The following is a 16,621-nucleotide window of genomic DNA, read 5'->3' as shown; positions in this document are numbered from 1 at the left end:
TCAAGATAAAAAAAAATTCTGCAGACAAAAAAGAAGTTATTCTAGACTTTTAAGGGGAGAACCACAGGGGCCACTTTTAGTTATTTTTTTGTGATGCAAATAAATTCTCCTTGCAAACTTTACCCAGACCAGATGGCTAAGGCAGTCTAAGGAATTTAAAGATAAGATTTCATTGTTTACTTTTGTTTTTACACATTTTACCCATAATATTCCTGTCTCACTCTCCTAGAGTCATTTTGCCCATTATTAGAAAAAAATTCTTTAAAAAAAATGAAAAGATATTCAGCAACATAAAGATCAATCTTACAATAAAAGAGCATAAAAAAACCTGATATTATATGGATGGGTCACATTTGGGGACCCCCAAATTTGCGAAGTAATATATGAGAAGTCTTTGCTCATCTCTTTTTTTTTAAACATTTTCACAACATTCAATTTTGAACTTGGTGTTTTTTGGTTGTTTTGTTTTTCATTTATCTTATTGTAATCAGCTACAGGCACAAGGGTCAGGTAGACCAAATTTAAATTGAGCCTCAGGCACATAGTAGCAGGGTGAAAGCAAGCAAGTCTTTAATTTCTGACTGTTTCAATTTCCCCATCTATAAAGAGGTAATAATCATAGCATCTACCTCCCTAGATTATTGAAAGATTAAGTGAAATGTCAATATGGAAATCTAGAAGTCCCCAGTTTATTTAGTTTGAGGGTAGAGACCCCAGGTTTTGACCTTGTCACAGGAGAGGTTTCCCCCTCAGGGAAGGTCCCACTTCACCAGACAATAGATATCCACTTCAGCTTTGGTGTAGTAGGTAGGCTTCAAGCTGAAGGTTCAACTTCAAGCAGAAGGTCTGGAGTTCAAAGGAGGGTGTCATATACTGGGAAAGGTTTCTGGAGACAAAATTGCTACTTGACTTCTGATGGGGTTTACCTCCCCACCTGAAGTGGATGTCTGTTGCCTGGGGAAGTGGGACCTTCCCTCAGGGAGAAACCTCTCCTGTGACAATGTCAAAACCTGGGGGTCTCTACCCTCAAACTAAACTGGGGACTTCTAGAATTCCATGTTGACAGAAATAATTATAAAGCATGTTGCAAGCCTTAAAGTGCTATATAAATATTAGCAATTATAGTCATCATATATAGGTATTGTATTCTTGGTTCTGCTTACTTCATTTTGTATCAATACATTTAACTCTTTCTATATTTCTCTGTATTTGTAGGCTAACCTTTTTTATACTATTGTAATATTCTCTTTTATTCATGTATCATAATTTGTTTAACATTACTGAACCTATGAACATTTACTTTTGTCACCTTGGATAAACACAGAACTACTAAAGCAGTCATAAAACCAGATCTTTATAATCAGGAGAGAGATGGGTCCTTAATATTTGGGCCACCACACAGAGCCCAGCATTAAATACCAGTCAAAGCTCTGAGGCTCTGAGGACAGTGTCTCTGAGAGAATCACCAGGTTAGATGATTCTCTAAAGAACAATAGAACATATAGATCTTATATATACCTTTTGGGGAACTAAAGGCAGGAAGTATGATTGATTGACTTTATAATGGCTAAAAGGAAAAGAGAAGTTCAAGAGGGAATTATCAGGGAGAGGCTGGTTCTTTATAATGTACACTAAAGAAAGAGTCTCTTAAAGACAGTCTGTTGAAGACAGTCAGAGAAGATAGTCTCTAAGGAGAGTCTCCTAAAGGAGGCTCTTGAGGATAGTCTCTTGAGAACAGTCTCTTGGGAGAGTCTCTTGAAGACTGTCTGAGGGAGGCTGACTCTGGCTGGAACTCCTTCTGAGGAGACTCTGTCCCTCTGAATCCTTGCTTGGACAGATCTTGTGGGCTTTGCTCACCCAGCATGTGAAGACTGCTTTGGCTGAACAGACTGAAGAAACCAATAAGAAGGTTCAACGGCTGAGATGGCGACGCAGCAAAGCACTGTGGAGTGCTTAGGGAGTGTTGGAGCACTGTGAGATTTAAAATGGTTGAGGTCTTAAACTGTAGTGATTAAAATAGTGGAAGATATAAATTGTGATAGATATAAGAGAGGGTGAGTAAGTTTGACCACAGAAACATGTTTCACTACAGTGTCTTGGGTTTAAAATCAAATATAAGGTGGTCGCCAGGGAAATATTCCCAATTATTCAAATACCCAAGTCAATTGGGTTTTATAGAGATTTTAATTAACAATACAATGAGTAATCAAAGAAAGAGAGAGAGAGTAAGAAAGGAATAAGTATGAAGGGCCTCAAAGCCAATATGGCCTAGATCTGAGTCTTAAAAGAGAAATCAGTCAGTTTTTTTATAACTCACCATAAGATCTGTCTAAGTAAGGATTTCTAATGACACCAGGCCAGCAGCATCTCAGCTGCTTTCACCAGCTCCCTCCTCCATCTGAATGTTTCAGAATCAGTCTCCTCAGAATGAGTCTCTCCAATCTGAATGTTTCAGAATGACTTCCCAGCTCTTCCCTGAGCTCTTATTTTTAAGGGCAAAATCTTCTCTGTCACCTCCCCTAAGTCCTTACATCTACCAATCACTGTAGATGTTTCTAAAGGACCGCCCATTTTGAATTCACAGCTGAGTAGTTTTAATCTCTTTAGTAAGTCAGGAAAAAATGCTGCTGTGTCAACAAATTTCATTAGGAAAAAACCTCTGAATAAGTTATCACCCTTTTAGGTTTAAGTAGTTTACAAGTTGCCCCACCTTTATAGGTACTTAGTATCCCATTGTATCCATTCTAAAACAGTCATGACTCAAAGAACTTTCTGTCCCTTCCATAAGCATGGATCAAAGTATTTTTCATTGTTCTCAAGGAGCTCTCTGTCCTAAAGCAGTCCTAAGTAGGGTGGAGTAGGGATATTCCCAAGGCAAGGAGCCCCCACACTCAAGTAGAGTTCTCACCATCTGCTAGGGAACTTTTTTAAGTAGAAGATTCCCCAATGGGGGAAACCCCTAACATTCATAAGTCTGAGAAATTTTGAGGTTTACAGCCGGAAGGACAACACGGCCATCCAATGCAGCTGAGGAAGTCTCCAAGTATAATGACTTTTCCGTGCCATTGGACCCAGGCTTCCAATGCCAAGAGAGTGGGACTGTCTTTGTGCATTGACTTTTCCACTTAAATCTCCTTCATGCACAAGTGTCTTTGTGCACACTCATCTATATCATAGATGAAAGTGCACAAAGACAATCATCATCCTTGGTTACCAGGAGACTACCACTATATATAAAGAAAGAGTCTAGACTAGGGCTGGGTTACCTGAGGGAGGTCTCTGATACAATGGAAGAAGCTTTTAAGACAAAAAGTGTACTTAACATTTGATTATGTTCACTAATCCCACCTAAACTGGGATCATTAAGTACTTTAAGGTCTATTGTTCAGTCTGAAACAAGGTCAGTTTGGTACTGCTCTTAAACTAAGTTCCCAAGGGATTGGGGCAAACCTGGGTCTCCCCAAACCCAGTAGACACTTTATTTCCAGTTTGTTTGTTTGTTAAACCACAAAAAGTGCTTCTGAAAATATTTTGGTGCATATTGTTTCTCAGGGACTTCTTTGGAGTATATTTGTAGTGGTAGAATATCTTAGTAAAAGGGCTTGGATATTTTAGTCATTTTATTTGCATAATTCTAAATTGCTTGCCAGAATGGTTATATGAATACACAGTTCTACCAACAATGAATTACTGTTTCCATCATACTGGGTTTCTTCCAACACTAAGTATTTGCTGAGTATGAGGATCTTTATTTGGCATTCAGTTAGTTTAGATATTTTATGCATTTAAAGGTAATCTGTTTTGTGGGTTTTTAGTTTTGTTGGCATATTATTGCACAGGGTAGATTCTGATAAATCTTATTTTTTCTAGCTTTGTTGTGATTTCACCTTTTTCATTTTTCATTTTATTTATTCAATTTTTCTGATCCCTTCTTTTTTTAATCAAATGGGATTAAGGCTTACAAGTCTGTCTTTTCAAGTTATTGACTTACTTTTTAAAATAATTTTAATCTTTTAGTTTTTAATTAAATGATTTCTCTAATTTTTTTTAAATATATTTTATTTGATCATTTCCAAGCATTATTTGTTAAAGACATAGATCATTTTCTTTTCCTCCCCCCCACCCCCCATAGCCGACGCGTAAGTCCACTGGGCATTAGATGTTTTCTTGATTTGAACCCATTGCTTTGTTGATAGTATTTGCATTAGAGTGTTCATTTAAAGTCTATCCTCTGTCATGTCCCCTCAACCTCTGTATTCAGGCAGTTGCTTTTTCTCGGTGTTTCCACTCCCATAGTTTATCCTTTGCTTATGAATGGTGTTTTTTTTTCTCCTGGATCCCTGAAAGTTGTTCAGGGACATTACACCGCCCCTAATGTAGAAGTCCATTATGTTCGATTATACCACAGTGTATTAGTCTCTGTGTACAATGTTCTCCTGGTTCTGCTCCTCTCGCTCTGCATCACTTCCTGGAGGTTGTTCCAGTCTCCATGGAACTCCTCCACTTTATTATTCCTTTGAGCACAATAGTATTCCATCACCAACATATACCACAGTTTGTTCAACCATTCCCCAATTGATGGGCATCCCCTCGTTTTCCAGTTTTGGGCCACCACAAAGAGCGCAGCTATGAATATTTTTGTACAAGTCTTTGTGTCCATTATCTCTTTGGGGTACAGACCCAGCAGTGCTATGGCTGGGTCAAAGGGTAGATATTCTTTTGTCGCCCTTTGGGCATAGTTCCAAATTGCCCTCCAGAATGGTTGGATCAGTTCACAGCTCCACCAGCAATGAATTAATGTCCCTACTTTGCCACATCCCCTCCAGCATTCATTACTTTCCTTTGCTGTTATGTTAGCCAATCTGCTAGGTGTGAGGTGATACCTCAGAGTTGTTTTGATTTGCATCTCTCTGATTATAAGAGATGTAGAACACTTCTTCATGTGCTTGTTAATAGTTTTGATTTCTTTATCTGAGAACTGCCTATCCATTTCCCTTGCCCATTTATCAATTGGAGAATGGCTTGATTTTTTGTACAATTGATTTAGCTCATTATAAATATGAGTAATTAAACCTTTGTCAGAGGTTTCTATGAAGATTTTTTCCCAATTTGTTGTTTCCCTTCTGATTTTAGTTATATTGGTTTTGTTTGTACAAAAGCTTTTTAGTTTGATGTAGTCAAAATTATTTATTTTACATTTTGTGATTCTTTCTATATCTTGCTTGGTTTTAAAGCCTTTCCCCTCCCAAAGGTCTGACATGTATACTATTCTGTGTTTACCCAATTTACTTATGGTTTCCTTCTTTATGTTTAAGTCACTCACCCATTTTGAATTTATCTTGGTGTAGGGTGTGAGGTGTTGATCTATTCCTAGTCTCTCCCACACTGTCTTCCAATTTTCCCAGCAGTTTTTATCGAATAGTGGATTTTTGTCCCAAAAGCTGGGATCTTTGGGTTTATCGTATACTGTCTTGCTGAGGTCGTTTTCCCCCAGTCTATTCCACTGATCTTCCTTTCTGTTTCTTAGCCAGTACCAAATTGTTTTGATGACTGCTGCTTTGTAATATAGTTTGAGGTCTGGGACTGCAAGGCCCCCATCATATGTGTTTTTTTTCATTATTTCCCTGGATATCCTTGATCTTTTGTTCTTCCAAATGAACTTTGTTATGGTTTTTTCTAAATCAGTGAAGAAGTATTTTGGTAGTTCAATGGGTATGGCACTAAATAGATAAATAAGTTTGGGTAGGATGGTCATTTTTATTATATTGGCTCGTCCTATCCATGAGCAGTTAATGTTTTTCCAATTGTTCAAGTCTAGTTTTAGTTGTGTGGCGAGTGTTTTGTAGTTGTGTTCATATAGTTCCTGTGTTTGTCTTGGGAGATAGATTCCTAGGTATTTTATTTTGTCTAAGGTGATTTTGAATGGGATTTCTCTTTCTAGTTCTTGCTGCTGAGCTGTGTTGGAGATATATAGAAAAGCTGATGATTTATGTGGGTTTATTTTGTATCCTGCAACTTTGCTAAAGTTGTTGATTATTTCAATTAGCTTTTTGGTTGAATCTCTAGGATTCTTTAAGTAGACCATCATGTCATCCGCAAAGAGTGATAACTTGGTCTCCTCCTTGCCTATTCTGATGCCTTCAATTTCTTTATCTTCTCTAATTGCTACTGCTAGTGTTTCTAGTACAATGTCAAATAGTAGAGGTGATAATGGGCATCCTTGTTTCACTCCTGATCTTATTGGGAATGCATCTAGTTTATCCCCATTGCAGATGATATTAGCTGTTGGTTTTAGATATATACTGTTTATTATTTTTAGGAATGACCCTTCTATTCCTATGCTTTCTAGTGTTTTTAATAGGAATGGGTGTTGTATTTTATCAAAGGCTTTTTCTGCATCTATTGAGATAATCATGTGGTTCTTGCTAGTTTGCTTGTTGATGTGGTCAATTATGTGGATGGTTTTCCTAATGTTGAACCAGCCCTGCATCCCTGGTATGAATCCTACTTGATCATGGTGAATGATCCTTCTGATCACTTGCTGGAGTCTTTTTGCTAGTATCCTATTTAAAATTTTTGCATCTATATTCATTAGGGAGATTGGTCTATAGTTTTCTTTCTCTGTTTTTGACCTGCCTGGTTTTGGAATCAGTACCATGTTTGTGTCGTAAAAGGAGTTTGGTAGAACTCCCTCTTTGCTTATTATGTCAAATAGTTTGTATAGTATTGGGGTTAACTGTTCTCTGAATGTTTGATAGAATTCACAGGTGAATCCATCAGGCCCTGGGGATTTTTTCTTAGGAAGTTCTTTGATGGCTTGATGGATTTCAATTTCTGATATGGGATTATTTAAGAATTCTATTTCCTCTTCTGTTAGTCTAGGCAGTTTGTATTTTTGTATATATTCATCCATTTCTCCTAAATTGGTGTATTTATTGCCATATAATTGGGCAAAGTAATTTCTAATGATTGCCTTAATTTCCTCCTCATTGGAGGTGCTGTCCCCCTTTTCATCTTTAATGCTGTGAATTTGCTTTTCTTCCTTCCTTTTTTTAATTAGATTGACCAGTACTTTGTCTATTTTGTTTGTTTTTTCAAAGTACCAGCTTCTTGTCTTATTTATTAAATCAATAGTTCTATCACTTTCGATTTTATTAATTTCTCCCTTAATTTTTAGGATTTCTAATTTGGTTTTCTGCTGGGGGTTTTTAATTTGATCGCTTTCGAGTTTTTTCAATTGCATTTCCAATTGATTGATCTCTGCTCTCCCTTGTTTGTTAATATGAGCTTTCAGGGATATGAATTTGCCTCTGATTACCGCTTTGGCTGCATCCCAAAAGGTTTGAAAGGATGTTTCGCCATTGTCATTTTCCTTGATGAAATTATTAATTGTTTCTATGATTTCTTCTTTAGCTAAACGGTTTTGGAGTATCATATTGTTTAATTTCCAATTGGTTTTAGATTTGGTTTTCCATGTACCATTACTAATCATTATTTTTATTGCCTTGTGATCTGAGAAGGCTGCATTCATTATTTCTGCTTTTTTGCATTTGTGTGCTATGTTTCTGTGACCTAATGTATGGTCAATTTTTGTGAATGTGCCATGTGGTGCTGAGAAGAAGGTGTATTCCTTTTTATCCCTATTTATTTTTCTCCATATGTCTATTAATTCTAATTTTTCTAAGATTTCATTCACTTCTTTTACCTCTTTCTTATTTATTTTTTGATTTGATTTATCTAAATTTGATAATGGTTGGTTTAAGTCTCCCACTAGTATGGTTTTATTGTCTATTTCTTCCTTCAATTCTCCTAGTTTCTCCATTAGAAATTTGGGTGCTATATTATTTGGTGCATACATGTTGATTAATGATATTTCCTCATTGTCTAGAGTCCCTTTTAACAAAATATAATTACCTTCCCTATCCCTTTTGATCAGGTCTATTTTTGCATTGGCTTTATCAGATATCATGATTACCACTCCTGCCTTCTTTCTATCAGTTGAGGCCCAGAAGGTCTTACTCCATCCTTTAATTCTGACCTTGTGGGTGTCAACCCGCCTCATGTGTGTTTCTTGAAGACAACATATGGTAGGGTTTTGGATTCTAATCCATTCAGCTATTCGTCTACGTTTTATGGGTGAGTTCATCCCATTCACGTTCAAAGTTATGATTGTCATTTGTGGACTCCCTGGCATTTTGATTGCCTTCCCTAATTCTAACCTTTTCTTCTTCGGCTCTACCTTTTAGTCCAGTGATTTACTTTGAATCAGTCCCCCTTGTCCCCTCCCTTGATGTTTCCCTTTTTAGTCCCTCCCTTTTTGTTCCCTCCCCCTCCCCCCTCTCTTTCCCTCCCTTTTTGTTCTCCCTCTCCCCCTCCCCCCCTTGGTTTTCCCTTCTCCTTACCCTTGTTGGGTAAGATAGAATTCAAGATCCCAATGGATCTGGATGTTTTTCCCTCTCAGAGTTGATTTCCCTGAGATTGAGGTTTAAGTAACCCCCCCCCCCTCTCTTCCTCTCCTTCTTATAGGAGTTTTCTTCTCCTCCCCTTCCCCTGTGAATCTTTGTGTGAGAACCATTATTCTATTTGGTCTTTCTTTACCCCCTATTTATACATTACATTTTCCCCACATATTAGTATACATAGGTTGATATAAATGTAGTCCTTATAGAAGAGAGTTTGAGTAAAAGAAGATAACATTTTTCCCCTTTCCTTAATATTTACCTTTTCAGGTATTCCTTGCTCTTTGATTTTCGGTATCAAACTTTCCACAGAGCTCTGGTCTTTTCTTTGCAAAAAGTTGGAAGTCTTCTATTTTGTTGAATGCCCATACTTTCCCTTGGAAGTATATAGTCAGTTTTGCTGGGTAGCTGATTCTTGGTTGGAGACCCAGCTCTCTTGCCTTTCTGAAGATCATGTTCCATGCCTTACGATCATTCAGAGTAGAACTTGCAAGGTCTTGTGTGACCCTGATTGGCATTCCTTTATATCTAAATTGTCTTTTTCTGGCTTCCTGTAGGATTTTTTCTTTTGTTTGATAGCTTTGGAATTTGGCAATTACATTCCTGGGAGTTGTCTTTTGGGGGTTTAGTGTAGAAGGTGTTCTGTGAGCTCTGTCAGTGGCTGTATTGCCCCCTTGTTCTAGAATCTCTGGGCAATTTTCTTTGATTATATCTTGTATCACCATGTCCAGTTTGGTGTTTATTTCTGGCTTTTCTGGGAGTCCAATTATTCTTAAATTTTCTCTTCTCCCCCTGTTTTCCAGATCTATCACCTTGTCGGTGAGATATTTTATGTTCTCTTCTAATTTCTTGGTGTTTTGGCTTTGCTTTATTAGTTCTTGCTTTAAAGCCTGGTTTTCTTTTACAGTTTGGTCAAACTGGTTTTGTAGATGCGTGAATTTCTTTTGCATCATTTCCCACTTTTCCTCCCAGAGGGCTTCCATCTTTTTGGTCCTTTCTGATTCAAATTCTTCATGGGTTTGTGGAGAGTTTCTATTTCCTTTGGAAGATTTTGGAGAATTTTCTTGTATATCTTCTTCTATCTGCTCTGTATTTTGTATTTTGGCTCCATAGAATGTGTCCAGAGTCGCCCCTTTCTTCTTATTTTTCTTGGTATTTTGGGGCTTCTGTGCTTCTGTGGAGTTTGTCATCTCTGAACGTGGAGGATTGGCTTTTCTTGTCTTTGTCTGGTGATCAGGGGCTTTAGTCCTGGGCAGATGTTGGTTCTATGAGCGTTCCCTGGGTTAAACTGAATATGCCTCACTGGAACTGGAATGGAAGGGTCTGACCACGAGGCCACACTCTCCCCCTGGCTCGATTTCCGGAAGTTGCCTTCAGAATCCCTGGCCGTGAGGCTGTTTCATCGGCCTGCAGGGGGATGGGCTGCCGCTTCCCCAAGCTCCGAGAGCACAGACTTTCACTGAGACTTGGATAGCAGGATCCAGCCCGTGAGGCTGTCTTGCCCGCCCTGAGGGTTGCTGTTGTTTTGACCAGCTCTCTGCAGCGGAGGCCCCAGGCAGTAACTTTCACCCGGACCGACCCGCTCTTTGACCAACCGGCTCTTTGCAGCGGAAGCCCCAGGCAGTAACTTTCACCCGGACTGGGACTTGGGTAGAAGACCCTGAGGGTTGTTGTTCCTCAGACCCTGCTCTCTGAGCCCGGCGCGGCTGCCGCTTCCGGGAGCCTTGGACTCTGCGCTCCTACCCCTGAGGTCCGAGGGATCTCGGGTTCTGGCTTTTAAGGGGAGCCGTACCTTTTGAACCGGGTCCAGGTCCAGGAGGAGGGTTCCCAGGGTCTGTGCTGTTGATCGTTTTGAATTTTGGCGCCTTAGGAGCTTCTAGTTTGAGATCGGTCGGGAAGGGTTTTCCGGAGATCTGAACTTCAGCTTTCTCTAAGCCGCCATCTTAACGGGCGATTTCTCTAATTTTTAAGAGTGACTATTTTATGTTTAATTTGGGCTTGTTTTGGGGTTGTGGTTTTTTTAAAACTTTAATTAATTACTTATTAAAATAATTAATATGTAAAGACCAGAAAATATTTAGACTTTCAAGCCTAGGTTCCAAAAGTGCATAACATAAAGATTCCCATTCAAGAGAAATGAATATGCTTTAATAGTAAGAGAATCTGCTTATGGGCAATGTTTTACACAAGTCATTAGAGCAAGAATTTTTAGTGTCAAGATTTATAGCAATATGCAACAACACAATGAAGAGATAGAAAAACAACATCAAAATGAAAGTTTGTGGAGAAAGAGCTAGGTAAACATGTATTTTATATTCCTTATAATTTGTATATCAGACTTACATACAATTAACTTTTGATTATCCCTAATTAGTTCCAATTGAGGTGATGGTGGAGGTCAAGGAAGAGAAGGCTGCAATGTGGGTCATTGAGAAAAAAAAATCCATTTCCTTTTATATTATTAAGATTTTAAAATGTATGTTCCATTCATTAACTCTATTCCTTTTTTGTTAATGTACATCTTTATATATATATATTTTTTTTTGGGGGGGGAATATATTCTCCCATAAAGACTATTTTAGCTCCACTGTATACTAGTGTCATCATGGAATCTAGAAACCTCAAACTTGTAGCCTAGTAAGATCTGACAAACCCCAAGTTTTAGGACTAGCTTATAAATTGGAGACCCCAAAGTTTGTGGTTGTTCCCTGTTCTTGTGAGAATCCACTCTGAAGGGAACCTCAGACTGGGATTTTCAGACTGAATAATGACCATATGGTAAAAGACAGTCCTTGTCAGGTGGGGCCATGCCCAAGCCAAGTGCCTAGTGCCGTAGGAAACTATTCAGTCTCCTAAACTGAAGATCCTGAGTTTGATCCTCAAAAGGAGGGTGTGATACTGTGGGAGAATCTTCTGGAGACAATGAATCCCTTGGTTTGGGCTTGGCCCCACCTGACTGGGATTGTCTTTTACCTAAGGGTCATTATTCAGTCTGAAACTGCTAGCCTGAGATTCCCTTCAGGGTGGATTCTCTCAGGAACCGGGAACAACCACAAACTTTGGGCTCAATTTCCAATTCTTTACTACTACAAAAAGAGCAGCTATAAATATTTTTTTGTGCAAATAGGTCCTATCCCCCCTTTTTTTTTATCATCTCTTTGGATTATAGACCTAGTAGTGGCATTACGAGATCATAGGGTAAGCACAGTTTTATAGGCCTTTGGATGTAGTTCCAATTGCCCTCCAGAATATTTGAACCAGTTCACAACTTAACCAACAATGCATTAGTGTCCCAATTTTGCCATATTCCCTCCAACATTTATCACTTTCCTTTACTGCCATATCGGCCAATTTTATAGGTGTGAGGTGGTACTTGAGCATTGTTTTCGTTTTCATTTCTCTACTCAAGAGTGATTTAGAATATTTTTTCATATAATTATTGATGGCTTTGATTTCTTCATCTGAAAATTGCTTGTTCATATCCTTTGGCCATTTGTCAAATGGAGAATGGCTTGTATTCTTGTATATTTGACTTGGTTCTTTATAAATTTGAGAAATTAGAACTTCATCAGAGACATTTATTATAATTTTTCCTCAATTTGTTGTTTCCCTTCTAATCTTGGTTAGATTAGTTTTGTTTGTACAAAAGTTTTTTAATTTAATATAATCAAAATTATTCATTTTACATCTTATAATACTCTCTCATTTGGCCATAAATTCTTCTCTTCTCCAAAGATTTGCTAGTAAAATTATTCTGTATTTCCCTGATTAAGTTATGGTACCCTCTATATATAAACATATATCCATTTTGACCGTACCTTGCTATAGAGTGTGAGATATTAGTCTATACCTAACTTCTGTTATACTGTCTTCCAATTTTTCCTAGTAGTTTTTGTTTAAGAGTGAGTTCTTATTCCAAAAGCTGGAATCTTTGGGTTTAGCAAACAATGGGCTGCTATTATCCCCTAATTTCTATGGCTTTTCCTTTCCTTTCTGTTGTTTCTTATGGATACAATATAGTCTTATTTAAATTACCTTTTGTTTGATGTTTGTTTTTGGAATTATTAAATGTAATCACTATAAGTGTTGAAGTTTGAAGTGTGGGGGTTGTTTTGTTTTTCTTAGAGATTGATTTTTAGATTCTTTCAATTTGTATTTTGATTTCAGTATTCAGAATTTCTGGGGAGCTTTCTTATATTATTTCCTGTATTATTGTTTTCAAATTTTTCAATTTGTTGTGTTATTTTGGAGGATTTGTGATCTTTCAATTGTCCCTCCACATTCTGTCTTCAAGATGAATGGTTTTTGCTTCTATAGAGATCATGTGTTCTTTTAAGGCTTTTTGCTTTTATTCTTTTAGATTTTTATACACTTCATTGTATTTATATTCCAAATAAGCTCTTCTCTCACTTTTTTTGAGAGATACCTCTGGGTATTCATCTTTTTTTCCCCCACTCTACAAATTATTTCTGCTGCTGTTGGTCATAAATTCTGATATTTGTTGTCTTCTGTTGCCTCTTTTTCATTTATCTTCTGAACCATTCTGGATCATCTAATTGTTCCTTATTCTCTTGGGATTTCACAGGGTTTTGTGTTTCATCAGGAATTGGCTTAATTTCCCTTATTTGGAAAATTTATAAATTTTCTAATGTTTAATATTCATCCTTCCTTCTAATTTTAATAACCTCTCTAATAACTAATATGCCTATACTCTAGGCTTAAATGAGATTTTTGAAAGTTTTGGTGGTCTTAAAGGCTTAACTTTTCTCTCTTATTTCCCTCTGTCACTTATTATATGACTCCTTCCCCTTTTAATGGGAGATATATCTTGGTACTAGATAGCAAAATATCTTCAACCTCTTTCCACATTGGGAGAAAAGAAAAGAAGGGAACAAACATTTTCAAGTGTTTACTATGTATAAGGTACTGTTTTAAGTGCTTTACAAATATTATCTTGTTTAATCCTGACAAAAAACTGTGAGTTAGTTTCTTTAATGAACCCCACTTTATAGAACCGAGGGAGACAGTGGTTAAGAAATTTGGTCAAGGTCACAAAGCTAATAAATGTCTAAGGTTTGGTTTGAACTCAGATATTTCTGACTCTTGACTTAATGCTTTCTCTACTGCCCCAGCCAGATTCCTATTTTTCATCAGTCCTTGCCTTAAGTAATTTATGGGGGATAAAAGATCAGCAGCAGTAGAATTTTAGTTCTTTTTCTTTCAGGTCTATTGTAGCCACTACTATTGACCCCATGATTGAATTTTGTCTGTAGTTCTTTTATTCCTTTCTCTGGCTGGGCTGAATCAACTTCTGCCATTTTTGGAAGAATTATAGGAGGGTGGTTTGGGTGTTCTAGATAGTGTCATCAGCTTTGGAGTTTCCTAACCTAGGAGCTCTCTCAGACATAAGGAAAAGCATTTCTTTCTTCCTCTGATTCTCCTTGCTTTCCCCTACATAACCCTATGTGACCAGGCATAGTCAACATATACCGCTTGTTGCAGTGGAATAAGAAATGGGCAGGGAGTGGGGTACCACAATAATCTATGAAACAAGGGGGGGAATCCTTGCATGGGCCACAGGTACTATCCTATGGGTCATTTTATGAGCCCTCAGAGAATGTGGAAAATGTTGCGGGGGGAAAATTTAGTAAATACTTTAAAGATTAATGTAGTACAGTGTTCATTAATAAGGCTGTTACATTGTTGGGCTTCTTGCTTTTTATTTTGTGGATTCATATGTAATTGTTCTACCTCTGGTGCATAAATTGTAATCATCACCATCACCATCATCACCATCATCATCATCATCTTTCTTTTTGTTCCTCTTGTTCTTGTTCTTTCTTGTTCTTTTTTTTCCTCCTCCTCCTCCTCCTCTTCTTCTTCTTCCTCCTCCCCCCACTCCTTCTGCTCACATTCCCCCTCCTCATCCTTCCTTTCCTTCCTCCTCCTCCTTTTCCTCCTCTTTCTTCATTCTTCTTTAAAAATATATAGTCAGGGAGGCAGCTCGGTGGCTCAGTGGACTAAGACACGGCCTAGAGACAAGAGGTCCCAGATCAAATCTAGCCTCAGACACTTCCATACTGTGTGATCCTGGGATAGTCCACTTAACTCCTGTTGCCTAGCCCTTACCATTCTTTTACCTGGGAACCAATACATAGTTTTTAAGACAGGAAGATTTTTAAAAAAATAAAAAATAAATAAATAATATCTAGTCAGTCATCTTGTTGAAACCTGCCCTTGGGAATTTTTAAGTCTGCCTTTTGAATTGCTTTTTTCTTTCTGATCTTGGGTGCCCTGATACCACTCTTCTATCTAAAATGTGTTTAGAAAATTCATTTGAACACCTATTACATCCTCGGTTATTAGTTGTTATCCATTCACAATAATACTTTGAGTTAATGATATGATAAAGTTGCTAAGTATAACCAAGGTAGAAAGATTCTATTTTACTCCCATAGTTCCTCTTATTTCCATTTATACAGTATTTCAGTTTGCAAAGTGCTTTACATAGATGATATCGATTGAACCTCATACTATCATGTGGTGGATGCTCTGGTTATGAGCAACCCTATTCCTCTAGATGAAGAAACTGATTTGCAGTGAAGCTTGGTGAATAGCTCCTAGAAATACTGCTAGTAGGAGCTAGGATCAGGATCCTAATCCAGATCTTTTGACTTCAGCTACTGTGCCCTTTTTACACCTCTTCTCAATCTAGGAAGAATTCTGTTTTTGTTTTTTAAATCAGGTTTTCTAGTCAACAGAGGTATGACAACCTTGAACGGTTACCTAGTTGTCCTCCATGCCATGGACATAAAGATTATAGCTTTGAGAAGAATGGCTGCCTGCCCAAATGCCTCTCCTCCCAGATTTTGAGCATTAATAGTGATACCGATAGGAATAAACTGGCATGTTGGTCAATACCTAGGCTCTCAAGGAAGTGAAAACTGAAATTAGTGAAGCCAACTGATATTTTTCAAAGGCTCTAATGATGGATCATATTTCTGTGGACTTGAAAGATTTATAACCCATGCACCATACACCTGGTGCTTTCCAGATGAGAGAGCGCTGGGTGCTCAGAAGTGAACGGGAAGATGTGCAGCATTGAATTTGATTGATTTTCCTCTTTGCTTGTATAGCTTTTATGATGTTCCATTTTCCATTTCTCTTAGTTTGGAAATTGTGGTTTTAGTTATTTATTTTCTTCTTTCGCTTTACATTTACAATGTATATTTAACACTACCCCAGTGTGTCTATTTACTGTCATTTGTGTTCCCAGGCCAGGGGACCTTGTCTCTCTCTCGGTCAGCTGAGTACTTTATGGAGGAGTCTTTGGACCAATCGTTCAGCAAAGCAAAGGAGGGGTTAATTCTCTCTGCAGTTAGCTGTCCCTCCAATTCTCTCACGGATTCATTATTCTTACATTGTCGGAACGCGTTTATAATTTGCTTTTTCATCTCATCACTTTCTAATTTTTAGCCCTGAAATCTCACTTTCAGAGATTATATATTGATAGCTTTGAAATTTTTCATTCATATTCTGCACCAGCTCCTTTGGATGTGAACTATTTCCTCCTCCAACTTCTTGATATAACTCATCTTGCAATAAGACTAAACAGCTGAATTATAATGGGAATGGGGCTTGTTTCTGTGGACGCCCAGTGACTGATGAAGACCAGGCTCCACAAACAAATCTGTTGCTGCTCTGTTCCTTGCTCAGATCTCCCTGTAGTTTTAATTATAATATTATTCCACTTTGTATTATAAAGTACCTTTTCTCCAATCTCAGAGCTTTAGATGCTCCAGCTGATTAGAGACTGAAGTCATATTTGGGCATGTGGCCCATGGCACAGAGTCAGCTTCTAACTTTTCAGGTCTCTTTTAATATCTGGTGAGTTCATATGATAGATGAGAAAACAGAATGGTTCCCCACTGGACCCTGGACTGGGACTAAAGTGAACACAGTTCTCTTTGTTAAAGGAAATGATTTGAAAACATAAAAAAGAAAAGGAGAGATTGAAAGAAGAGTTTCTTACCGTCAATGTTTATTCTGTGAACTGAAAGCCATCATTTGGGCACTTATTGGGCCCAATTTTCTCCCTAGGGCCCAGGATAGTCCTCCTGACCATAGAAACTAAACAGGCTTCCTAGTGCCATTGCTTAGTG

This window comes from Monodelphis domestica, chromosome 6, assembly GCF_027887165.1.
Source record: "Monodelphis domestica isolate mMonDom1 chromosome 6, mMonDom1.pri, whole genome shotgun sequence".
Lineage (NCBI taxonomy): Eukaryota > Metazoa > Chordata > Mammalia > Didelphimorphia > Didelphidae > Monodelphis > Monodelphis domestica.
Note: the sequence above shows the minus strand (reverse complement) of the source record.